Here is a 27,367-nt window from a genome sequence, read left to right as displayed (position 1 = left end):
TGATATTCCGAATACCTGGGACTACAGGCGTACACCACTATGCCCAGCTAATTTTTAATTTTTTTTTTTTTTTGTAGAGACAGAGTCTAACCTTATTGCCCAGGCTGAGGACTGCTTTAGAGAACATTAATTCCCCAGCACATTCAGCCTGCCTTGTGCAAAGGGCCCTTCCACAGTTCTAGAAAACCGTCAGTCATGGAGATGCAGATGTGGTCAGTCAGAAGTCTGCTGGAGTACACTGAAATGTCCAAGATACACGACCAGGGTATTTTTTGTTGTTGTTGTTGTTGAGACAGAGTCTTGCTCTGTCGCCAGGCTGGAGTGCAATGGCGCAATCTCGGCTCACTGCAACCTCCGCCTCCTGGGTTCAAGCAACTCTTGTGCCTCAGCCTCCTGAGTGGCTGGGATTACAGGCAGGTGCCACCACATCCAGCTAATTTTTGTATTTTTAGTAGAGATGGGATTTCACCATGTTGGCCAGTTGGCCAGGATGGTCTCGATCTCCTGACCTCATAATCCACCCGCCTCAGCCTCCCATTTACCTCTTGATGTAATCACTCAATGAGCATTTATTTACTGCCTCCTATATGTATCAGGCACTGTGTAAGGGGCTGAGGATTCAAAACCAAATAAACCTCTTTTCCTGATATTGTTTCTTTGTCTTCATACACTTGGCATAACCGTGGAGATAAGCTTTTGTACATAAACTGAAATGAAGTGGTCTTCATTATAACGATTGGTGGAGGGTGATGGTTTGTGCTTCTGATAAACTAACTTGAGAAAAGCTTAGTACCTCCACTGTAAAACTCTGACTTGTGAAACTTCTTTCGTCAGTGGTTCTCAAAGTGTGGTCTCTAAACTAGCAGTATCAGCCTCATCTGGGAACTTGTTAGATACCAAAATTCTAAGTCCTTCTGAGTCAGAAAGTCTGTGGATGGGCCTCAGAAATCTATATTTCAACAAGTCCTCCAAATCACTGGAGAATTCATGATAAAGTTTAAAAAACCACTCTTCTAGGAAAACTGACCAATGAATTAATAAGTCTCGTGCAATCTACTTCTTGAGACACTGCAGAAATACAAAAGAATGTCTTCTGAATTAGAATGAGAATTTAGGAAGGGATTCCTGGAGGATGGGTAATGCTTCATCTAAGTTCTGAAGGAAGAGTCTATAAGAGGTAGCTAAATAAAAAAGTGGGAGAGGAGACGTGGCAGTTAGGTTGAGGGCCTTCTGGAAGAAAGCCTTCTGGAATTCTGGCACTCACATCCTCCTGGATGAGTGCAATTTTCCTCCTCTTCCCTACTGCCTTATGTGAACTTGCTCCCCATGCCCTGTGAGCCAGCAGGCTAGCATTGTCCGGCTGAAGTCCTAATCTTGGTTTCTCGGCTTCCTCTGTAGCAGATATGCTGAATTATGTGGAAGGTCACTGTGACATCTGAAGCACCCTAAGGAAATGACTCACCATTCATGAGTTCTTCCTTGTCCATTTCTCCATTCTCATAACTTGTCATCCTCCTAAGCACCCTGCCTCTGCACAAAACAAACATTTTTTTTTTCTAGTTATTCCAAATGCCATGCTCTTTCTGACCTCCATGTATCCTGTAAGTTGTTGTCTTTGATGGGACTGTCCACCTTTACCAGTCATCTGATGGCTAAACTCATATTCACCCTTCACATCACAGCTCAGCCATGGCTTCCTCCATAAGACCTTCCCTTTACCTTCCAGGGAGGTAGGGGTTTTCATTTATTCTCCACTTAACAAACTTCCATATCCCTGTCACAGCAGGTAGCCCAAACTGTTGGTACAGATGGCTATCATTAGAGAGACAGATCCCAAAGCAGTGATCACTTTCTATTCATTGTTACACCCTCAGTGCTAAATGCTGACATCCAGTAAGTGCTTAATAATAAAAGTAACACTTATCAATTGCTTATAATATGCCAGACCTTGCTTGTGGTACTTTGCTTGGACTTTGCTAATTCAGTAGATTTGGGTGTCTAATCCCAGCATTCCTCCTCACTCCACTCTGGGTCTTGTGCATTAGAAGACTCAGCTCTGGCCCTCCTCTGACTGCCCTTCCTCCTACAGTGATACTTTGGATCAAGGGGACTTGCCTATCCAGAGCCCAGGTCCACTCCTTGGCTCTAGGTTTTCGGACCCCCAGAATTCTCTATCAAAATGGCCTTGAAGCTACTTCCAGGGCCTTTCAAGGCATCGTCCACTGCTCTTGCCTCCAGGGACAGTCCCCTAGGTCTGAGGAATGGCCTCAGTCACCCTTTTGCTAGGGATGTGGATGTAGCTGAATATATGGGCCAGGATCTTCATGCCCAATCTGGGAGGCCCTTGCAGTGTGAAGAAGAGCTTGGGAAGAGAGGAGGGCCAGGCCTAGAGCTAAGGTCCATCTTCCCCAGGCCACCACATTCCAACATGGGACTCTGAGGAGCTCAGAATTCTACATTTAAACCCAGACCCTTAAACATTGAAGGTGTGTTTGTCAAGGCAGGCAGACAACACATAGTTTATTCAGCAACTTGTTGTGGTAATTCATAATTTTAAAATATTTAGATAGAGTATTCAGGCTCCATTTATACTCTTATCCTGAAACCTACATATATTAGGGGTGAGCCCATTCACTCTCACAACAAATTTTTTTCTTTTCTTTTTTTTTTTTTTTTAATTAGAGACAGAGTCTCACTGTTGCCCAGGCTGGTATTGAACTACTGGGCTCCAGTAATCCTCCCAGTTTGGCCTCCAAACGTGCTGGGATTACAGGCATAAGCCATTGTGCCCGGCTTAAACTTTTTTCAAAAATAGATATTATTTCCCAACCACCACCACCACATTTTATGACTGAGTAAATTAAGGCAAATATAGATTAAGTGTCTCATCTACACAGCTGAGAAATAGAAGAGCTGTCATTCAAACAGCCATTTGGCTCCAGACCACACACTCATATCGCCACAGTGATTGAAACATAATAGCTGTTTCACAGACTTAGGACAGAGCCCTATGTCAGGAACACCAAAATCAAATCTGGTAGACATCAGAGTCTGTTAAAGCTATGGAAATTAGCACTGAAGGCCAAAAGCAGAAACATAATAAGACAAAGAGATGGACAGGCCTATAATAAAATGGAATAATAGGTGAAAACATTTCCTCTTCCTGAGAAACATTTTTAACCCAATTAAACACGTAAAGATGAAAGAAAAGGTCTTTTTCTCCTGAATCTTTCTGCGTTCCCCCACTCCTACCCCCACTGATGCCACATTTCTGAATCTGCTGCACAATATAAATCACTGTGTAAACCAAATCATTAGGGTTGCCAGGTGTTCAATTCTGAACCAGACAGTCTGGTATTTGAGCTTTCTGCCTAGGAAACAAATAGAGAAAATACCAGTGATTTTTAATTAAGTCTTGTTATTATCATGTAAAGATGAACTTGCAGGAGAACATTCTCCCTGGCTCTTTGGGCTGCACTTGACTCTGAGCCTGATTTCCACTAAGACATCAGTGTCTGTGTAGGCCACACTGAGTGCCCACACTGAGTGCCCAGACTGAGTGCCCTAGCAAGCTGATGAGCTTGGCTCTGAATGTGTACTGGCATGTTCTTACTGGTCAGGCCCATGCAATTGTGCTAGGTCATTTTCTTTTATTGATATCTCCAAAGCTCCTTCAGCAATTGGCAGAGTTCCCTGGGTATATTTAGAAACAATAATAATAATAAAATAAATACATAAATAAGTAAATACTCAGAAGCACATTTGGATGCAGGCAAATGATCCATTGATTAAGAGTCATATGAGTTAACTAAGCCCATAAGTCTACTCATAGCTATTGAATAGGAACAGACAGTAAAAATAAAAAATAAATATATTATTATATCATTTACAAACACAGAACATTATTCTCAAGTAAAATTCTGAGTCCCAATTAAATCTGGCTCTAGTAACAAGATGCTAGTGTAAATATTTGAAATTGGTGTGGAAATCTATGATAAGAGAATAGCTAGAAATCCTTACATTTTGAGGGAATGGTTTATATGGTATTCATCAACTTTCCAAATTGTTGAAAACAAAAGCGTTTGAATGGGGTATTAGAAAAGAATCTTATTTCCTTAAAGAACTTTGTTTAACCTTAAACCATGGTAAATGCCTTTTATTTACCACTGGATACTCAAGGAGTTTTAATATGTTCGTGTACATTCAGAGGAAAGAGACCAGGGAAGCTTTTGTTTTCAGAGAACTAATTAATGTTCCCCCTTGGAGGACTGTCCGGGAAATACTAGTCTACCACAGTGTAACTTCAGTTATGAATTCTTTGTCAGCTAGGTAATAATATTTTAGTTGCACACTCTTCTTGTGAGGCCTAATTCCTTATAACAGAGGAACATACAAACACAGCATGCAAACGTATCCCACTAGACAGTTGCAACACAGAATTTATCTTCATGATCCAGGTTTTCCCTTTTTCTGCCTCTCACCAATGCATTACCAAATAAGGAGTGGCTCTCAATGGGTTGAGGGGGATGGATTTTTCCCCCTACCCCAGGAGGACATTTGGCAAGATCTGCGTACAGTTTTGGTTGGGAGGTGCCAATGGCATCCGGTGGGTAGAGGCCAGGGATGCCGCTAAACATCCCACAATGCACAGGACAGCACCCCAGCCTCTCCCTACTCCATACTAAAGAATTATTCAGCCCAAAGTGTCCATAGTGCAGAAACTGAGAAACCCTGCTGTACAGATCTTTGGAATAGATAATTCAGCCCATTTGGGTTGTTAAAACTCTCAGAAATGATAGTGTAGATCTATTGGCTAGTGTTATCAGGAGCCTCTGAGGACTGGGAAAGGAGTAGGTAGAGAGGTAGAGAATTTTCATCTGTGCCCTCCCCTACTCCCCCTTTTTTTTTTTTCCCCTTTTCCTATTTGTAACACTAAGCAGCAAATTAATTCCTGAGAATAGACCTATTTAGGAAAGTGACACTGCCCAGGCTTCCAGGTCTGGTCAAGGAACTCGAGGAGACCATCAGAGCTGCCTCTTCTGAAGCAAGGAGGTGGACACCACCCAAGACTTAGGCTGATAATATAGGAAGTTTGTACTGATTCATTGAACACACAAACACAATCCAATCTCTCTCTCCCATTAATGAGAATTTTTAAACTGATATACAATAAACATTATAAAATATAATTCTCAAATTTTCTAAGATGGAATAATAGGGATTTTTTATTGTGAAAATAATACCCCCACTGTGAAAAAATACTCTTCATGTAGTTATATTTTTCTTAAAATTCCCAAGTTTGTAAACAAACAAACAAACAAACAAAACCAACATGGGAAAGTCACCACACTTGAAAACTCAGAATATCATGTTCTGCGTGTTTTGTGTTTAGCTAATGATGAGAAATCTTCTTTTGGTAAAGAATCGTAATTTAAACCTGCATGCCATCCTCGTGGGGGGAAATAAGAACTCCCTACAAATTCTATTTATGAGGAGGTTGGTACCTTAGACAGAGGCTCATTTCCCTTGAGGGAAAAGCAATCTCTTGATCGATGGAAATCATTTTTCAGCAAAATATCTACAACACTAAACCTGTTAAAACTAGTTCAATAGTCTGTTCCAATTCTTGTATTAAATAGTAGTATGGAAAAAAAATTTTGTGTCAGTGGTAATCTATAGTAATCACAGGATAGGTATAGAATTATAAAGAAGTTAACTTTGTATTATTTATTTGTTTAGAGAAAAATATGTTTTTGAACATTAAAAATTTATTTCAAAAATATAATATGAATATAAAATGCAATATAGAGTATCACTTAAAAATTCCCATATGTTTTAACAAATGTTTTTGATTATGATGTTTATATTAAACATCTAATAACTTGCTGACACCATTTGAAACCCTACAAATCACTTAAAAATTAGGTATATACTCAAATAAACCAAACTAATTTAGATTAACAGGTTATTCTAAGAATACGTATGAATTTCCTTCCTCTTCCCCTTCCTCTTCTTCCTCCTCTTTTTTTCTTCTTCTCCTCCTCTTCTTCTTCCTTCTTGTCCTTCCTGTTAAAATTCATGATTTTAAAGCTGCTTAATTCTCTCATCTGGATGGAGACTATAAAATAGTGACCTCAAAGAGAAACTTTAAGGATTAAGTAGTGAATAGTAGTATTTTTTAATGCCTAGAATATGGCATACCTTCAATAAATCTCTTTTGATACTAAACTTAGTTCTACAGAGTTACTGCTCTTTGGACCAGAATGATGTAGGGTAGGAGAAATAAATCTAATTAAATTTTATCAGTAATAAAGGTATCCACTATTGAGGACCTATGAGGTCCAGTTTACATGCTTCTTTAATCATTGTGAAAATTCTAGGCTATGAGTGGGATAGGACCTGCTTACACTTATTGAACACTCACACGTTAAATCAGTTAATCCTCACAGGAGGCTTCCAAGGTGGTAGTACATTTATCCCCATTTGACCAATGAAGACACCACAGTTCATGGAGTTTAGCCTGTGTGCTCCAGTGAAAATGTGTGAGAAGTGATCTTTGATGTGTTCCTTGGGTGATATGGTGTGGCTGTATTCCCACCCAAATCTCATCTTGAATTGCAGTGCCCATAATTCCCACATGTCATAGGAGGGAACCCATGGGAAGTAACTGAATCATGGGGACAGGTCTTTCCCATGCTGTTTTCATGATAGTGAGTAAGTTTCATGAGATCTGACGGTTTTCTAAAGGAGAGTTCTCCTGCACACGCCCTCTTGCCTGCCGCCATGTAAGACATGCCTTTGCTTCTCCTTTGCCTTCTGCCATGATTGTGAGGCCTCCTCAGTGATGTGGAACTGTGAGTCCATTATAAATTGCCCAGTCTTGAGTATGTCTTTATTAGCAGTGTGAGAACAGATTAATACAATGGATCATCAACGGGGTGATGCTAGCCTACCCTGTGATGCTTCTACGTGATTAGGAAAGCATACCCTCTCTGGGAAGACATATCTAAGAGCCAGGAGTGAGGGCTGGAATATATGTAGCTCCTAACCTTTCTCCATAGGGGACATCTATGAATGGTGGCCCAAATAATCCTCTCAGAGTTTTCTGAAGACATAAATGCCCATTTAAAACTCAAAAATATTTGAATGAGCTTATATTTCCAGTTATAGAGGTTCTAAGGGTCTCTTGGGACTTTAGCCCAAGGCTTTTCCTTCTAGAGCTGCCTTCTTAATACTCTGTGCCACTTTTTAGCAAACGATGGCATCATGACACTAGAGTGTACCTGAGGGAACTTAAGCCTGACCTGGGCATGTGGCCAGTACACATCCTCCAAGGTCTTGTAAAAGTAACTGCATCACAGGTATAGAAATTATGGCGCATGACTCTATATGATACACTGCAAAAGAAAAAATTATAGAGAATATATATATATTTTTTATATATATATATATATTTTATGGAATGCTTCACAAATTTCTGTGTCATTCCTGCACAGGGGCCATGCTAATATTCTCTGCATCATTCCAATTTTAGTATATGTGTTGCCAAAGAAAGCACTAGAGACCATGTAAATATCAGAAGTTGCCAGGCGTTGGGCAGAGGAAGAGATGGCTAGGTGGAACACATGGCATTTCTGTAGTAGTGGACTATTCTGTATGATACTGTAATGGTAGATACATGTCATTATGCATTTGGCAAAACTCATAAAGCTATGTAATGAGAAGAGTTAATTGCTGCTTACTTGTCATTGTGGAGAACCAGGTCATCTTGTCTTCTTTAGAATATATCACCAGTGTGTGCAAGAATGCTCTAAAATTCTGTCTGAATGTCTGATTTAAAGATTAAATGTGAATGAGACTGTCACATGAATATGAGATTTCTAAGTCATGTTCATAAATTGTATAGACTATTCTGCTTCAAATAGTCTCTTCCAAGTAAAATTCCATAAAATATGTTCTATCCAACTTTAATGATACAAAATCAAAGTCTACCACCAATAAAAACATCAAAAAATATTACTAGGAACAATGAAAAGAAAGCCAGGAAGTGGAGCTTCTCTGACATTAGATCCTCAATACTTCAGACTGTGAATTGGTATTTAATGTGCAGTTGCCTACATTGGTAGGAACCTGCAATTATAGGTTAATTAGCTAAAATGTCTGTCATGTTTGTGTAACATAGGGATACAACCAATGTTGTATACAGCAACAAATAATAATAGCCTCATAATTGCAAACACTCACCATATTTGAGGTAATTCTTTACTAATAAATAAAAAGACACAAAAAATATTGGAAAGGATCACATAATGCAACAGTTATTCCTGCTAACTTTGCTTGTTTGCATGCACAGTAGCAGATGTATGGGCACATAAATATATGTATTTATTTTCTTAATGGATAGAGTTTTTTGAGTGATTTTTGGCTTACAGAAAAATTGAGCAGAAAGTACAGAGAGTTCCCATACACTCCTCTCCCCTCTTTCTCACTTTCCTCTATTATTAACATCTTGCACTGGTGTGGTACATTTGTTACTGAACCAGTATTGATACACTATTATTAACTAAAGTCAATAGTTTACATTAGGGTTCACTCTTCATGTTACATAGCTCTATGAGTTTTGCCAAAAGCATAATGACATGTATTCACCATTACAGTATCATACATAATATTTCACCACCCTAAAAATGTCATGTGTTCCACCCAGCCATCTCTTTCCCTGCCCAATGCCTGGCAACTTCTGATATTTTTATTGTCTGTAGTGCTTGCTTTGGCAACACATATACTAATATTGGAATGATACAGAGAATATTAGCATGGCCCCTGCATAGGGATGACATGGAAACTTGTGAAGCATTCCATGAAAAAAGTACATATATATATACATACACACACACATATACATATATGTATATAGTCTCCTATGTATATGTAAATACATATATACATATGTGTATATATAGAAGACTATATGTGTATACATATATATGTGTATATAGACAGTCTCCTATAGTTTTTCCTTTTCCAGAGTGTCATATAGAGTCATGCGCCATATTACACCACTTCCGTCAACATCAGACTACATATATGACAATGGTGGTCTTATAAGATTATAATACTGTATTTTTACTGGATATTTTCTAAGTTTACACACGTTTAGATACATAAATCCTTAGCATTGTGTTGTATTTGCATATACTACTAAGTACAGTAACATGTACAAGTTTGTCACCTAGGAGCAATAGACTATACCAATATAGCCTAGGTGTGTAGTAGGCTATACCATCTAGGTTTGCAGAAATCACTCTGCGATGCTCACATGATGATAAAATTGCCTAACAACGCATTTCTCAGGACCTCTCTCTATTATTAAGTGGATTATGACTGCAGTTGTTATCAGACAATATGTAGCTTTTTCAAATTAGCTTCCTTTACTTGGCAATATGGTGAATCTTCTTTTGACTTTGGTTTTATTTGAGACAGAGGCTTCAGGAAACAAATATGATCACAACATAGAGTAATTTTCAAAACTCACGTAATTTTTTTCAGATAGATCTTATGGAAATTTCACTGAGACAGATTCTAACTCCTCTCTCCTAGTGTCTCAAGCCATTTATCCATAATCCTTAAAGTATAGATAGAAGTATCCCAGGAAAAAATGTTGATAAGTCCTTCCTTAAGATGACCTTTCAGGTGAGGACTTGGGAAATCAAGAGAACACAGTAGTGGCTTCTCCTAGATTCCATGAGATGCAAATATCCACATGAGATTTTGCAGCAGAAGTAGGCAAACTATAGCCTGCAGGTCAAATCTAGCCTCCCATCTCTTTCAGTATAACCCAGATGCTAAGAATGCTTTTTATAAATACGCACTTATGATCAGTTTGATGACAGGAAAACTAATTTTGAACAACAATTAAGCAAAATGTTACCCACCCAAAAATGATTTCATCCTTTTCATTACTAGAATAAATTTTCTTTCTTATTTACTAGTTAATATTTTAAGTATTATATTCAATTATTATTATGTTTAATTTCATCAATAAAATGTTTGTAAAAATTTGTTTTCTCTCTTGCTAATATCAGTACCTACACAATATCCTCAATTTTACCTCTTGGTGAACAAAAACTAAAATACTTATTCTTGGCCCTTTACAGAAAGTGTTTGTCAATCCTATTCAAGAATAGTCAAATGGTCTCTAACTTTGTTTTTCTTCTTCTCCCCTTCATTTTTTCTTTTATTCGTAATATGCCCTCATCTAACTGTATCATTATGTTCTAGAAGGCACAGTTAGTATGATCTGGACTATGAAGTAATGAAAAGGTTTAAAGAACTCCACCCTTGGGCATTAAAGAAGGAAAGCTGTCTGTTAAGTCAAGAGTCTAGAAAAGGAGGCCATAAGTGGTACCAGCTTTTCCAGACTTTGGTAAATATAGACATCTCTATTTATTGTTGTTTGTCATAATCTCTCCGCTTCTCATATGGGCCAGCAGGGGTGTAGTGGAAAAAAGCTTTGCAGTTAGACAAACCTGCCACCCACCAGCTTCTGGACTACAAACAACTGCTCATCCTCTTTGCATTTCGGGGTTTTAAATTTTGTTTTGGCTTGTTTTTGACTTATAAAAGGGGTTATTTCAATGACTGAATGATACAACGTTCTTACACAATAGAAGCTCATAACTTTGTGTAGTTGTAAAGTTTTAGGTCCTAATGAGAATTAAATGTTTTCTTCCTTTCTTATTTCCAAGAATACTCTGTGTGTGGGGTGTGTGTGTGTGTGTGTGTGTGTGTGTGTGTGTGTGTGTGTGTGTGTCTGTTCAAAGGCAGAAGGGAAAACTAGAATAATAGTCCCATTACACCTCCTGGCTTAAAGGAGAGCAAACCCAGCAAGGCGTCTATATTCGACTGTTCTGTGTTACTATAAAGAATACTTGAGACTGGGTAATTTATAAAGAAAACAGGTAAATTTAGGCAATAATTCTGCAGGCTGTACAAGCATGACACCAGCATCTGCTCAGCTTCAAGGGAGGCCTTGGGAAGCTTTTACTCATGGTAGAAAGCAAAGGAGGAACAGGCATGTCACATGGTATGACGGTTACTACTGAGCGTCAACTTGATTGAATTGAGGAATACAAAGTATTAATCCTGGGTGTGTCTGTGTGGGTGTTGCCAAAAGAGATGAACATTTGAGTCAGTGGGCTGGGGAAGGCAGATCCACCCTTAATCTGGTGGGCACCATCTAATCAGCTTCCAGCGAATATAAAGCAGGCAGAAAAACGTGAAAAGGAGAGATGGGTCTAGCCCTTTAGAATATATATATTCTTTTTTCTTTTTTTTTTATTACTATTATACTTTAAGTTCTAGGGTACATGTGCATAACGTGTAGGTTTGTTACATATGTATACTTGTGCCATGTTGCTGTGCTGCACCCATCAACTTGTCAGCACCCATCAACTCGTCATTTACATCAGGTGTAACTCCCAATGCAATCCCTCCCCCCTCCCCCCTCCCCATGATAGGCCCCGGTGTGTGATGTTCCCCTTCCCGAGTCCAAGTGATCTCATTGTTCAGTTCCCACCTATGAGTGAGAACATGCGGAAAACAGTATGGCGATTCCTCAAGGATCTAGAACTAGATGTACCATATGACCCAGCCATCCCATTACTGGGTATATACCCAAAGGATTATAAATCATGCTGCTATAAAGACACATGCACACGTTTGTTTATTGCGGCACTATTCACAATAGCAAAGACTTGGAATCAACCCAAATGTCCATCAGTGACAGACTGGATTAAGAAAATGTGGCACATATACACCATGGAATACTATGCAGCCATAAAAAAGGATGAGTTTGTGTCCTTTGTAGGGACATGGATGCAGCTGGAAACCATCATTCTTAGCAAACTATCACAAGAATAGAATATATATATTCTAAACCTGTGCTTAGAGCTCTCTCTCTCTATATATATATGATATATCCCTATATATCATATATACACACATATATATGATATATATCCTATTAATTCTGTCTCTCTAAGAGAACCCTGACTAATCTAGTAAATTGGTACCAGTACAGTGGAGTTGAAAAGATACTCAAAGATGTGGAAGCAAGTTTGGAACTGGATAGCAGGCAGAGGTTGGAACAGTTTGGAGGGCTCAGAAGAAGACAGGAAAATATGGGAAAGTTTGGAACTTCCTAGAGACTCATTGAATGACTTTGCCCAAAATGCTGAGAGCAATATGGATAATAAAATTCAGGCTGAGGTAATCTCAGATGGAGATGAGGAACTTATTGGGACCTAGAGCAAAGGTGACTCTTGTTATGTTTTAGCAAAGAGTCTGGTGGCATTTTGCCCCTACCCTAAAGATTTGTGGAACTCTGAGAGATAATTTAGGGTATCTGGCAGGAGAAATTTCTAAGCAGCAAAGCATTCAAAAGGTAACTTGAGTGCTATAAAAGGCATTCAGTTTTATAAGGGAAGCAGAGCACAAAAGTTTGGGAAAAGTTGCAGCCTGACTATGTGATAGAAAAGGAAAAGCCATTTTCTGGGGAGAAATTCAAGGCGGTTGTGGATATATGCATACGTAGTAAGAAGCCTAATATTATTTCTCAGAACCACTAGGAAAATGTCTCCAGGCCATGTCAGAGAACTTCCCAGCAGCCCCTCCCATCACAGGCCCAGAGGTTCAGGAGGAAAAAGTGGTTTCATGCACTGGGTCCACGGTCCCCATGCTGTGTGCAACTTAGGGACTTGGTGCCCTGTGTCCCAGCTGCTCCAGCCATGGCTGAAAGAGGCCAACATAAAGCTTGGGCTGTGGCTTCAGAGGGTGTAAGCCCCAAGCTTTGGCAGCTTCCTGTTGAGCCTGCAGGTGCACAGAAGTCAAGAATTGAGGTTTGGGACACCTCCTCCTAGATTTCAGAAGATGTACGGAAATGCCTGGATGCCCAGGAATAAGTTTGCTGCAGGTGTGGTGCCCTCATGGAGAATCTCTGCTATGGCAGTGCAGAAGGGAAATATGGGGTTGGAGCCCCCACACAGAGTCTCTACTGAAGTACCACCTAGTGGAGCTGTGGGAAGAGGGCCACCGTCCTCCAGACTCCAGAATGGCAGATCCACTGACAGCTTGCACTGTGTGCCTGGAAAAGCCACAGACACTCAATGCCAGCCCGTGAAAGCAGCCACGAAGAAGGCTGTACCCTGCAAAGCCACAGGGGCGGAGCTGCCCGAGGCTTTGGGAATCCACCTCTTGCATCAGCATTACCTGGATGTGAGATATGGAGTCAAAGGAGATCATTTTGGAGTTTTAAGATTTGACAGCCCCGCTGGATTTCAGACTTGCCTGGGGCCCTTTAACCCCTTTGTTTTGGCCGATTTCTTCTATTTGGAATGACTGTATTTATCCAATACCTGTACCCCCACTGAATCTAAGAAGTAACTACATTGCTTCTGATTTTACAGGCCCATAGGCAGAAAGGACTTACCTTGTCTCAGATGAGAATTTGGACTGTGGACTTTTGGGTTACTGCTGAAATGAGCTAAGACTTTGGAGGACTGGTAGGAAGGCATGATTGGTTTTGAAATGTGAGGACATGAGATTTGGAGGGGCCAGGGGCAACATGATATGGTTTGGCTGTGACCCCACCAGAATCTCAACTTGAATTGTATCTCCCAAAATTCCCACGTGTTGTGGGAGGGACCCAGGAGGAGATAATTGAATCATGGGGGCTGGTCTTTCCCATGCTATTCTTGTGATAGTGAATAAGTCTCACAAGATCTGATAGGTTTATGAGGGGTTTCTGCTTTTGCTTCTTCCTCGTTTTCCCTTGCCACCACCATGTAAGAAGTGCCTTTTGCCTCCCAACATGATTCTGAGGCCTCCCCAGCCATGTGGAACTGTAAGTCCAATTAAACCTTTCTTTGTTCCCAGTTTGGGGTATGTCTTTATCAGCAGCATGAAAACAAACTAATACACATGACAAGAGAGGAAGCAAGAGAGCGAGGGGCGGTAAGTGCCAGGCTCTTTTAAACAACCAACTCTTGTGTGAAGGAATAGAGCAAGAACTCACTCATTACTGTGGGGAGGGTACCAAGCCATCTAGAGGGATCTGTCCCAGTGTCCCAAATACCTCCCACTGGGCCCCACTTCTCACACTGTGATCACATTTCTACATGAGATTTGGAGAGGACAAACATCCAAACCATATCAGGATTGACTGTAGCAGCTCAGAACAGGAGAGGACAGTCAGCAGTCTGAAGCCCAGGACAGTTACAGAAAGAAAGAAGGGACTTTGAAGGGTCATCTAGACGGAGAAGTTACACACCACACCCTGCTGCCCTCCACCCATAACATGTGATTGTATTTTCATCATTTCTTTTCATGACTGTTATAATACTCTAAGTATTCTCAGGAAGTATTCAAGAGAGAAGGATTTTCATTAACACCCAGAAAGTGAACTGTCCTTGTCTAGAAACAAGAGCCTGTGACCTTTAATTCTTGCAGACATAAAGAAAAAGACTTCAACCAGAGGTTTTTCAAGAAAGATCCACACCTTGGATGAGGCAGAGAATTCAGTGTACTTAACGTGCAAAAATGAAAAGGCTGAGTCAGGGTTTGTTTCTGCCAAATAGAACATGGTTCCAAGAAGCTTCCGTGTTTTAAACCTGTGCTTAGAGCTCTTTATGTCTGGTTTATGATCTTGGCTCCCTTCAACTCAACATAGGCCTATTCAAGGACACCCAAGAGGAAAACTATATACTCAAATAACCATCTTGCTGCTAAAGCACATGTTTTTCTATAAGCATTTTGCTTTGCTTCCTGCCATACTTCTAACAAGAAATGTATCAACACAACAGAACTGGTTCAGTGAGGGGCTGACCTGTTTCATGAACATCAGTTCCAGAACCTTTGTTTTAAAAACATGAAGATACCTAGAACTCAGTAATTATGTCCTCTTTCGTAATCTTAACCCATGTTGCCTTCTTCCAACTACTGAAGATTAAAGTTGTCACTAAATACAGTGGTTTTCACAATTAGAGTGTATGGAACATGAACTGGCAAGGAAATTATATTTTGCATGCTTGTGATTACTGGGAAAATTGTGTGCTGCGGGCACTATCAAAAAAAAAAAAAAAAAAAGAAACATGTAGATAGGAAATTAAAAATGTAGAAAAAAAATTAACAACCAGACTTTTAGAGTGCTCAAAAGTCACAGTACAGTTTTAAGCATTAATAACTTTAGATGTATAAAGGTTATGTAAAAACTTATGAAACTATGATTTGAAAGTTCAATTAGTAAGTTTCTTGTATAGTCATAGAATTCTGTGACTCTTGAATAATAAATCTGTAATTTAAAGTTTGGTTGCAGTTCCTCTGAAGATGCCAAATGTTAAATAAAACAAAAAAAATCTAAAATAAAAAAATATTAAAAGTTCAAAAACTAAATTACTGTAAAAGAAGTTTGCATTATTAAACATTTATATAATAATGTTACAAGTATTAGTGTTTATACTGTTGAGATTATTACAGCTTCTAAGATTTTTGGGACATCCTGAAATCCTGATCCATTCTAAAAAGATTCAAGTAGCACCGCAACATGTCATACGGTGCTATGTAGTGGGACTTAAAAACGAATAGGTGCTGGTCTTGCTTTTGAAGAGACTAACATTATACAAAATTATTACAAAAGAGTACAACAAAAACTGGGTTTGTATAAGGTGGAATCTCATCAAAAAATGTTTATGGACCACATCAATATCATATATTCTATAAAATGTATGAATTTAGATCTTACGATAGAATTAGGCTTTTGGGCTGGCAAATCTGTTACGGATTATATAACAGTACTGAGGTAGCTTAGATTTCTGCTTTTTACAATCATTTACATACAATTATGTTTCAGAAGCAATATGGAATGTGTGAATATGCAATGCACATATACACTCACACACAATTCACTGGAGGAACGCCTGTGTATTTTAGCGAGTCAGTACGGAGAAAAGCATGTAAACCACAAGCTTAATACAAGGCCACTGTCATGATTTTAAGGGTATCCTTTCAACCTGTGTTAACTCTGAGCCCTGGTGATCATTTACTCTGACTCCAAGTTATTAAAAGCATCTCCAACATATAGTGCACATGATGTTTGTTTTTAATCATTGCATATAATAGATTTCACATGGGGAAGAAGTTGGCAAATATTTTAGGCTATAAAAAATCTTGATAGTTGGATAAATGCTAGTGTGCTGCAATTTCCTTCACATCACCATAAAAGCAGGGCTTTAAAGGCAATATTTTAATTTCCTGAGAATTCTCGCCGTGCTCTACATTTGAAATGGGATGGGAAACGCCACTTGTGATAACATTTTAATTTTAAACTTAGTAAGAGTTATGCCATTATAAAGGTAACTGCCATAAACTTTCTTTAAAAGATGCTGCACATCAGACAACCAGGGGGAAATATAAGACTATATGGTGGTTTTCATGTCAAGCATCATTAAAAGGTATTTGATGTTCACAGCAGAACTATGACTTTCAGACTGTGCCTGCATAAAACCAAAACAAGTGGTCAATTTGTTGAATAGTCAACTGCACACTGAATGCCATATGGCCTAAAAGGAGAGGTGCATGGCCATGACTTTCATTGATGTTTGGATCCTGAGCTACAGGCAGGAAGAATGTGATGATTTGCATCATCTTCTTAAGTCATGCTTCAGTTTATTGGCATCCTTCTGCTCAGAGTGATCATGCTTCACTTCAGTCTCTAAGCTCCACCGCTAGGAAAAAATACAAGCAATTTTTCTTGGTGTTGTAGGTTGGGCTCCCTGGAAGGCAGGTTACTCTGCAGGAGCTTTATTAGGGAGGCCTCTTGGGATCCACTGCCATAGAAGGGAAAGGACAGAAGCAGGATTGGGCAGAGGGAGCTGCAATGCAACCTCAAGGGAAGTTTCAGTTGGCCCTGGAAGGAATGCTGAAGATGGGTTGACCTTCCAGAGTTGCCCTGAATTGCAGCAAAAAGGTCAAGTCTCTATACCCCTACTTTGCTCAGTCATCGGATGTGGATTACGCCAAAAAGGTGGCATGGCCTTGCACACGATGGCTGTCTTCAGTTGAGGCAATCCTCAAAGGGGCCTGACAGTTGAGGACTGTCTACCAGTCTCACTCTCAGCCGCTGGGGAACAAGTCCTTTATTCCAAAGTCGGGGGTGGTTCTGAGTTGCTTATCACAATGTCTACCATGCCCAGCAAGCAGGAATATATTGGCCACAAAATGCTCTTTCAGGCTTACTTCCGACTACTCCTCTTTATAAATTCTCCTCTCAAGTAGAAAGAAAGAAGAGAATCTCCCTCATTTCTCAAAGCTAGGTCTGTGCAATGAGGCTCAGGGGCTTCATTGAGCTAAGTCGTTTGCCATCTCTGACCCAATCACAGTTGCCAGGAGGGAATGCAATGCTCTCACTGGCCAGGCCTGGGAGAAATACTCGAGGAGAAGAGGGGTTCTACTCAGCAAGTAAGATGAGTGGAGCCCGGACACCCAAAAAACTAATAGATGCCCCCCAAATGTTGTCATACATACTTTTTATTCTCTTGTTTTTGCTCAAACCCTTTTCCCTCTCTGTAACGCTGGTTTGTGTTCTCCTGTTCATAGGCCCTGGCACATGGCAGGCGCTTAAGCCGTGTCTGACCAGACTCTGCTCAACTTGCAGGCATATAGCCCTCCAAGGGGTCATGGCCAAGGTGCACAGGAAACCCACCCAGGAGCTGCATTCAAACTGCAATTGTGCTTCTGAGACTGGGACGGCTGAGCTCCCAGGCAGCTCTGGGGTAGAACAATGACCGGCTGTCGGCAGCTGTGCAGACAACTGGAGACAGGGAAATGGGGTAGGGGGAGCGTGGGTGAGGCAGGTGGCAGCTTTTATCTCTTCCACGCCTGGCAGAGCCTATTACCAACTGGCTCAATATGACAGAGCTAGCTCTGCTTTCCTATTCAGGAGGGAGAAGAAAAATCAAGGGTAAAGAGACGTCAGCACCAACTGTATCACATTTTAAAAGTACTCCTTCCCATCGGCTCCAAATGCTATTAGAACTACCGGGCTCTTGTTACAGGGGTACTGGGACTTTGCTGAGTGTCCTATTATTTTCACATTTGGACCCCCACATTATGTCAGAGGTGTTTCTTTTGTTCTAGGTAATTTGCTTGAATGAGCTGTTTACTGTAGCTTAGGGCTGGATGTTCATTTCCTCACACTTTTTATGTTAAAACAAACAGCCATGATGTAGACTATTTTTCTTCAGTTCAGAGAAAGGGAGAAACCTGGCTGATCTGATGCAAAACTTCAGTGGTCTTACCTTTCAGGTCTTATGCATTATTGTTAGTGTCAAACTTTCACTGTTCACGATGGTTTGCCATAATTGGTGTTTTCCTTGTTTAGCTCCCACCACCCAATTAAGAATTAATGACAAAGTATTTTGAAATTCATTCAGGTTTTTGTGACTCTTTCGGGTTTATCTGGGTGACAAATAAGAAAAACCCATCAAACAGCCTTTAATGAAAGGAATCTACTATCACATATAACTGAAACATCCAGCGGTAGCATGGGCTACAGGGAACTACCAAAACACCCTATTTGTTTGCATCTCCCCTCTCTGACTTTTGCTGTATCTGCCTGATGCTGTTGTCCTCTGGTCATAACATGAGTGCCAAGAGCACACAGTGCTCAATGCATCTTCATTTATAACAAGAGGTAGAGGCTAGAGTTGGAAAGGCCGCAAAAAGCCCTGAGACTCCCTTGCTAAAAACACATGACCAACCCTGAGCCAAACACCATGACCCAAGGGTTAGGAAATCTTGATTAGCTTAAACACATTAGGGCCTCATCCTGCAGCAAGGACAGTTAATTCAACACAAATCACATGGCTGGATGGAGAGAGAGGGGAAGGGTTAAGTCATGGAAGAGCGGAGACACCAGGTACCGACTTGATTAATACAATATCTGTCCCCTCCTGGAAGACCACAGCTGCACATTTTCCAAATGCTTTGATGAGACCATGGCCAGGAAAAATGGCAAAAAGAACTTGGGGGAACAAAGAGTACTGTGTCATTTCCCATCACTGAGCCTCACAGGTACGAGCATATAATACACACTGAATGGATAGTAAGGACAGGGTTTAGCTATTAACATAGGAAAGTTATTATGATTTAAAAATACCAATTAAAAAGGCAAAGATGACATTTAGTAAAAGAGATTCTCTCTCTCTCTCTCTCTCTCTCTCTCTCTCTCTCTCTCTCCTCCCTATCCCACCTCAATCCCTGTCCCTTTCCCTCTCTCTTGCCTGCTTTTCCTCCCACCACAGAGGAAATTCATTGCACAACTTCACTGAATGGCAAAACTACTGACCCTAAATGACAAACTGTCTCAGATCAGAAAGCGGTGTCAACTCAAAGGTGGCAGAAGGGTCAGGAGGTCTATGGACAAGCCACACATACTTCTCTGTCACCCCTCATGAGAGAGTGGAGGGGAAAGGGCTTGGCTTGAACATGAATCCATCTTGGATCTGTCTGCCACACAAGGAACCACTTGTCACTAGCATCAGGCAGCATCACTCCTTTCCAGCTTTATATTTGGTAGCTGCAGTCCTCAGCATGCTTTGAGGATGTCACTCCAAAATAAGACAAGTAAAGCCAGGTTCACTGAGTGATTTTGGAGGAAAAACATGGGAGAAACACATCTAAAATAGGCATTTCCAACTCATAGTGCTGTTAGGTGTGAACTTGTTCTAAGAGCTCCTGATACGAGCAAGGCATTGGCAGATATAGTACTAGATTCACTGATGCTCATTTCACAACAAAACAAAGCAAACAACACTAAGTTAATTTACTTGCTGGTTTATTATTATTACTACATTTTTGTTGTCTTTGTGTTGCTAAGCTACAAATATAAAAAATGGCGGGTATATGAACTAATGGATATTTCATGGATTAATAGGAACAAACATGGTTTTAAGAAACATCCAGAAAATAAACAGAAGATTCATTCTGTCCTCAAATCTTGTGTTGACACAAGTAGACTTAATGCTAATCACTGTTTAAGTTATTTGTTCTCATGTGGCTGCATTTATCTATAACCATAAAATTAAATGACCTGAACTCTACATTTGTTTTAGGAGTGAATACTATGGCTATAATGATCTTGGGACTGTAATTCATTTTTCAAGTAAAGAATAACATGAAGCTATTTAGTTGCTTTCTACTGTTCTGTGCCTCTGCTATAGCAGAAGAGATAAAAGTGGCTTAGCAGGCATTTTAAGGAATATCTTCAAATAATGTGTAACTACCTAAATGGTGGCATGGTGCATTATACTTTTGGCTGGTGCTGATTTTCTAAAATGTGGTTCTGCATAAGATAGGGAAGATAGGGTAATGCTATTTATTTAGTCTGACAAATAATTCAAAGTGCACATTTCAAAAAACTATTTTTCTTCTTTTTACCTTTGCTTTTGCTATTGCTGCCTATCATGATGGCATACCCCTCAACACTGCTCAGATTCAAGTGGTGAATTTCTGTAGGGCAACATGTTGTTTTTGGATTTATAAATGTTTGAACTCTCCAATCTTGGAGTAAAAGCATGAAGTGAGCTGTTTTTATGAAGTCGAGGTTAAGAAAACAAAGGAAACATAATCTTGCCAATAACACAAGAACTAGATACTTTATATATCTGGGAAAGAAGAAAGAATAAAAGCACTTGCTTCTATGTTGAAATTTAGTTGGAAGTCAGGAGATAAATTTCAGAAAACAATCCATAACTAAGCTGAAACAATGTATTCAGTGTAAAAAATAAAAAAAATTGGGAGGTGGGGAGAGACCTCTGTGTTTCAAAGGCTGAAAAAAAATATGGAAAAAAATTAAGTGGGAAGGAGTTTTCTTTAGTTTATCTTCTATTTCAAAAGCTAAATTTCTAAAAATCAGGGGGAAACATGTAGCGTAATTACAACAAAAACCCAACAACGATATTTGGTCTCATGCTATAGTTTTGCTTAGATAAACAAAACGTGCTCTTTATAGAAATTTTGGGTAATAATGACTAATTCTTATACTCAGACCTCTGTCCTCTGAGTCCAGAAGAGCAAGTGTGAGAAGACACACACCTGGGGTGATGATGAGTTTCCTTCCCTCATCTCCTCCATAGTGTGAAAAGTTGATGAGAGGGGCTGGAAGGCACCCAAGGAGCTTCCGTAATCCCACAGCAATCTTCAGGAGGGCTTTATAAATCTTATATAATGTCATGATGACAGAGTTTGCCAAGAATCCTATATGTTTTAGGTTTCTTTGGGGAGGGATCAACTTAAGGGGCATATTTTAAAACTAGTCTCCGTGGAGTGTTTGGAGACCCAAAATCAGTGTGACCTAGGCTGTCCCCAGTGACCTGGGTGGACGCCCATCATAAATAGACCAGGATGCAGAAATGGGGTACAATTGCCGGTTTTTTCCTGTGACAAAGAACCTCCTTTCGTCTGAAGCTGTGCAACCAGCATTTGCAGCAGGATCCAACTGCCTCATATATGATCATTGTTTAATCAAAGCCCACCATGCTGAACCCCACAGGTTCTCCCGTTTCTCTGAGTACAGCCAGCCAATTACATGTAACTGCTACATTTTCTGGCAGAATAAGGCTTTTACTCAAGCTTCCCAACGCCTCCTCCACTAACCCCACAGAAAAGGAAAAAGAAAAGGAAAAAAAATTCCATCCAACCACGATGCAAAGTAATAGGTACTTCTTTAATAAGGTGATAATAAACATAGTTTATTTTAAACAATAAATGAACAAATAAACTGGCTCCAGTCATGTCATACCATCCACTTTAAGTACATGCATTTTACTACGTAAGCTACCTGTCTGTGGTTTATGTTGATTCTCCCTCTTATGTAAGGAGGAAACAGTCCTTCTCAGCACCAAAGAGCCTTTCATACTTAAATTATTTCTACCTAGTATTACGGTTATCTGCGTGTGCATCCATCTTTCTCAGTAGGCTTTAAGTTTCTCAAGAACCTACACCATGATTAGGTCATCTTTGCTTTCCTCTTCCTTCTTCTGCCCGATAAACATCCCACACAAAGTGTTGTACACAGTCTGCATGCAAAAAATACCTGCTGAAATGCCTTATCTGCAACACTCTATGTTACAAAAATAATAATAAAAAAATACAAGGTATGTGGAAGTCCTAACCTTCAGTTCCTCAGAGTGTGACCTTATTTGGAGATAGCAGCCATAAGACAGAGTCTCCCTATGTTGCCCAAGCAGGTCTCAAACTCCTGGGTTCAAGCAATCCTCCTGCCTTGGCCTCCTAAAGTGCTGGGATTACAGGTGTGACCCACTAAGCCTGGCCATCTTAATAATTCTAAGATTTTAAATAATCTTATAATTGGGCAATAAAATAGGCTACGTATCAAATGTTTTATTTTAATAAAGAACTATTAGCACATTAATTCACCAATTTATTTTCATACAAAGAAAGTCAGTTCTTTTCTAGAGGGATTTGATAGGGAGTTTGATACTCAGCCTCAATCCCACACCTCTTCTACTGCGCTTTCTTGTACTACAGAGGATGAACAGCAAAACCCTCCAGATCCCAGATTTCTTTGGAGTTAGGATTCAGAATGCAAATCAGGTTTCTCCTGGTCTGCATAAAGAAGATGAATGGAGGACAGAAACTCTTGGCTGTTTTGGATGGGCAAGCCTGGCCCTGGAGTTATTGGGGTTTCCTGAAGCAATGTCGCTGAGAGCATTAAAAGGCACAGGTGGCATTGGAGGTAGAGGCCCGCTGATTCTCCACTGTCATGATCACAAGGAGGTGGCAGCAACCCTGGTGGCCCAATTCCAGAGTACTGTTCTGGGAGTCATTCCTGGCAGGCCAGAAAAGAGCCTCAGCCTCCTGCCCTTTTTTAAAATCCTATATCCTCAGGACCTAATTGCCTATATTCAATCCCTTTAACTTAAAATACCTAAAGTGGTTTCTGTTTCCTGCACCTGAACCCTGAGTGACATAGTCCACCAGTTAGAGTTCCAAGCTCTCATTCTCATACTAACCTCATTCATGATGCATTATTACAATTTCCATTATCTCTAAAATTGAACAAGAGAGTCTACAAGACAATGTGAGAATTCTCCTGGGCTTGTTTTTGTTTGTTTGTTTTTTGTTTGTTTTTGAGACAGAGTCTTGCTCTGTCGCCCAGGCTGAAGTGCAGTGGTGGAATCTCAGCTCACTGCAAGCTCTGCCTCTGGGGTTCACACCATTCTCCTGCCTCAGCCTCCCCAGTAGGTGGGACTACAGGCACTGGCCACCACACCCAGATAATTTTTTGTATTTTTAGTAGAGACGGGGTTTCACCACGTTAGCCAGGATGGTCTCGATCTCCTGACCTCGTGATCCACCTGCCTCAGCCTCCCAAAGTGCTGGGATTACAGGCGTGAGCCACCGTGCCCGGCCTCTCCTGGGTTTTTATGGTTTCCCCCAGTCCTCTACAGGGGTCTCACCAAACCTACTTTGACAGTATTTTTTTAAAGCAATTGGCTTTTATCAAAATTTTGCAAAGCCTTAGACTTTATTTTCATTTTTAAAAAAATGCTCTTTTTGTTCACATTATGTTGAAATTATTCAATGTCAATTGACACAAACAGGTTTGAGAGCAAACTGGATCTTAATAAGCACACTTCTCAATTGGTGGGAGTGAAGTACCCAGACTTCCTGAAGAGTAGGCAGCCAGCCCGAGAGCAGTGTGCAGTGACCCAGCGGCAGACATTGCACGGGAAGAATGGAAGACCTGCTCCTCTGCTGATGCTCTCATAGAGTAGTAATTTCCAAAGCTTCTATTAAATTTATCTTACAGTTAAATTTATCTTTACAGTTAAAATTATCTTACAGTTTTGTTTTGCTTTGCTTATTTGTATTTTTTTCAGTTTGTATTATTTATTTATACTGATAAATAAAAATTATATATATGCAAGGTATACAGCATGATATTTTGATATGCATATACATGGTGAAATGATTACCGCAATAAAGCTAACTAGCATATGCATCACCTCAGATAGTTACCTTTTTTTGTGGTGGGACTTTGCTTAGCAAATTTTAAGTATATAATTTACTAACTACAGTCACCATGCTATACATTAGATCTCCAGGACTCACTCATTTTATAATTACAAGTTTGTACCCTTTGACCAACATCTCCCCACTCCCCCACCCCAACCCCATAACCACCTTTCTATTGTCTGTTTGTATGAATTCAGCTTTTTTAGATTCCACATTAAAGTGAAGTCATGTATTTATCTTTCTTTGTCTGGCTTATTTCACTTAGCATAATATCCTCCAGGATTTCCCTCTTCTTAAGGCTGCATAATATTCCACCGTACATACATATAACACATTCTTTGTGTCTTTTTAATGAGTCCTGGAGATAACTTCTGTAAAGCAACTAGTATAGTGCCCAGAATACAAAAGGCACTCAAGAATACAACTACTGTGTTTATAATAAAGAATTTAGGCTAGAGACGATATATAAGGTTTCTGTATTACAAAAGTTTATATCATTATATGATTCCAAATCATTTATTTTAATTAAATCTTAAGAGGCAACATCAGCTCTTTCAATCAAACATGATTCAAGGATAGTTAGTATGTTTACACAATTATCAACTAAAAGACTGAAGCTCAAACTGATTCCACAAGGGGCCAGCCAGTCACACATAAGTAATAAAGGCTTGGTAGGCTGGTTTGAGGCAGAGCATATATTCTGAGATTCACTGAGAGCTTGGATGACTCTCAGTGAATCTCAGAATTCGCAGTTTGAGAACCATAACAGGAGGGGTCCATGGGTAAATTCTGGCCAAAGCCTGGAAAGCACCTGAAGATAGAAGAACTGCATTGTGGGGCATAAAGGAGATGAGCTTTTATTACTGCATCAAAGCAAACTAGAGGCTATGTGAGTGCTGCTTTAATGCTAACCAAAGGTTACTCTTTGAAAATTAAAATATGTGCTATGTGAAACAGCTCTCCAACAACAAGAATATTTGATCAAGTAGAACATACCATTCCTTGGCCATGTTAGATAAGCTGAAGTTTACTGCTCTTGCATTTATGAACTCCCACTTGAACAAGTCTGTACAGAACACACTTGGAAGTTTCCACGAAACAAACAGATGCCTTGGGCTTTTTAAGGGGAATTTAATCATTACCATATTATTACAGTGATGAAAGATGTGTTAAAAGTTGTATTCTTTAAAGCCAACCACAGTGATAGGAAATTTCAGTTTCTTCTATTCTGTCACTAATACTTGTCATAAAATACTGAAGAGTTTATTTTTGACAGAAGCTTTTTCAACAATTGTTTTTATGTTTGAAAGTGGTGATTTTATTTAGCAAAACAGTCAATAGGTCTTTGTGGCTTCCCATCTCATTAGTTCAACCGATACTTCATTACATCATTCGTATCTAGATTGTTATCACTAATGAATACATTGTTGTTTCACCTAGAAAGACAAAATAACTTTCAGAGAGCAATCCTTAATTTCCTCCTTACTCGCCACAATATTCTAACTTTGTAGGCAACTGCCTGAAGGGAATATTTGGAAGTATATGGAAGTCAAACAATCCCTCCTTCAAGTCTACAAAGTTTTACACATCAAAGTGAATGCTTATAAGGACATTCACAGAATTTGAGTGTTCAGACCTTTACTGCCTAAATTGATAAATACGTTGCATTTAACAGTAAACAGTTTGAATTTACTCAGCTTTTCCAGAGCACGTAGTTTCCATTTTTATCTCAACCAAAGAGTTCTAGAATTAAAAACAGCTTATTCATTTAAGTGCCTTCTTTCCATCTGAACCACAGTTTGTAAGTTAAAAAAAAAAAAAAAAGTGGCCGTTGTTGTTATTTAACTTGTGGCTGAAGTAAGAATGTCTTTAGTGGCAAAAGAGATAAAATACTATAAAATTAATGTATGTGTTTGTATGTGTATTGATAAATAAATAGTTATCTGGTAGTACACCCATTTAAAATAAATAGCCCTGTTTACTTAGTATAATTGAAGATATGCTGTAAAAGGGTGTTAAAACTATTGGTTAATAATAAGAGCTCCTAGGAAATCTCACACTTCTATGACAATACTTCCTTTGGAAGTTGACTGTAAGGTACTTTTATGACTTGTTTCTGCTTCTGTTGACCTGGTTAAAGTGTAGACCAGATAGACGGGATATATTTATACAATTTAAAGAAAAGCTAATTATTTCCCATGATCTTAAGAAAAATGTCAGCAAAGTGTAGCTGCCCGCTGCATAAAGAAAGACTTTAGCATGGTAGTTGAAAGAGTTTAATAGACAAGAGGAAAGCCACACCACGTGGGAGGGAGAGTTAGTACTCAAACCATTCTTGTCCAAAGTTCCTAGGTTAGGCCTTTTTTAAAGGCAGTTTGAGGGAATTGGTGTTGGCCAGGTAATGGTGCTTGCTGCTGATTGGTTGGGGTGGAGATGAAATCACAGGAGGTCGAAGCTGTCCACCTACAGGCTGAATACCTTCTGGGTGGAGCCACAGGGGTGGGATCGGCAGGTCCAGGTGGAGCCATGGGTGTCAGACATGCAAAAAAACCTGAAAAGATATCTCAAAAGGCCAATCTTAGGTTCTACAATAGTGATGTTATTACAGGAGTAATTGGGGAAGTTGCATGTTTTATAACCTCTGGAATAGTGGCTGACAATCATTTATGTCTATGCCTTAGCAGGACCCAGGCTTCCCTCCTCTCTCCAGCCTGTGGCCTTCCATTAGCTTTATAAAAGTGTTTGAGTTTGGGGGCAAGGCCTATTTTCATTGAAACTATAGCCTAAATGTCTTCCAAAATTAGCTTCGCCCAAAGGCCCAGGAATAACTAAGGGAAAGGCAAGATAGGGAGTGGGTTAGCTCAGCTTACTGTGGGATATAGTTTTTCTCAATGATATAATTTATGCAAAGACAGTTTCCAAAGTCTCCATACTTTGAAATTCTACCATACTAATTGTCTTTACTATTATTAGATTCTTATGATCTGTTTAATAACAAATCTAATGATATGTTTCTTTTCCCAGACCAGGCTGCTTGACAATACAAAATAATTTTGTTCATTTTTGTAACCCTAGGAACTCACACAGGGCAAGTAAGCTAGAAGGCTCTTAATAAATGCTATTGTTTGAATGAATAAAAAGATGAATGCATGTAGCACTTACTGTTGTTTCATACCCTTTTTACATAAATTGTGTATCTTATTTCCCCTGACTACATTGGAAAGCTGAGGTTCACAGGACCATGCCAAAAACAGCCCTTAGAAGCATTTTT

General features: G+C 39.6%; 1 protein-coding gene and 2 non-coding genes across 10 annotated transcripts in view; 1 reads left to right on the top strand and 2 right to left on the bottom strand.

Annotated features, from left to right (window-relative positions):
- Positions 1–27,367, bottom strand: part of MACROD2 (mono-ADP ribosylhydrolase 2) — a 2,111,745-nt gene that overhangs the window by 1,024,635 nt on the left and 1,059,743 nt on the right. The gene's annotated exons all lie outside the window — the stretch shown is intronic.
- On the bottom strand, positions 7,452–7,558 carry LOC126929990 (U6 spliceosomal RNA). The gene has a single exon (XR_007717414.1). It is a non-coding gene; the product is annotated as a U6 spliceosomal RNA (small nuclear RNA).
- LOC126929986 (U6 spliceosomal RNA) lies at positions 8,762–8,868 on the top strand. Its single transcript, XR_007717411.1, has one exon. It is a non-coding gene; the product is annotated as a U6 spliceosomal RNA (small nuclear RNA).

Source organism: Macaca thibetana, chromosome 10 (assembly GCF_024542745.1).
Source record: "Macaca thibetana thibetana isolate TM-01 chromosome 10, ASM2454274v1, whole genome shotgun sequence".
In the NCBI taxonomy this organism is placed as follows: domain Eukaryota; kingdom Metazoa; phylum Chordata; class Mammalia; order Primates; family Cercopithecidae; genus Macaca; species Macaca thibetana.
The sequence above is the reverse complement of the archived record's forward strand: the minus strand, read 5'-3'. Positions and strand labels throughout refer to the sequence as shown.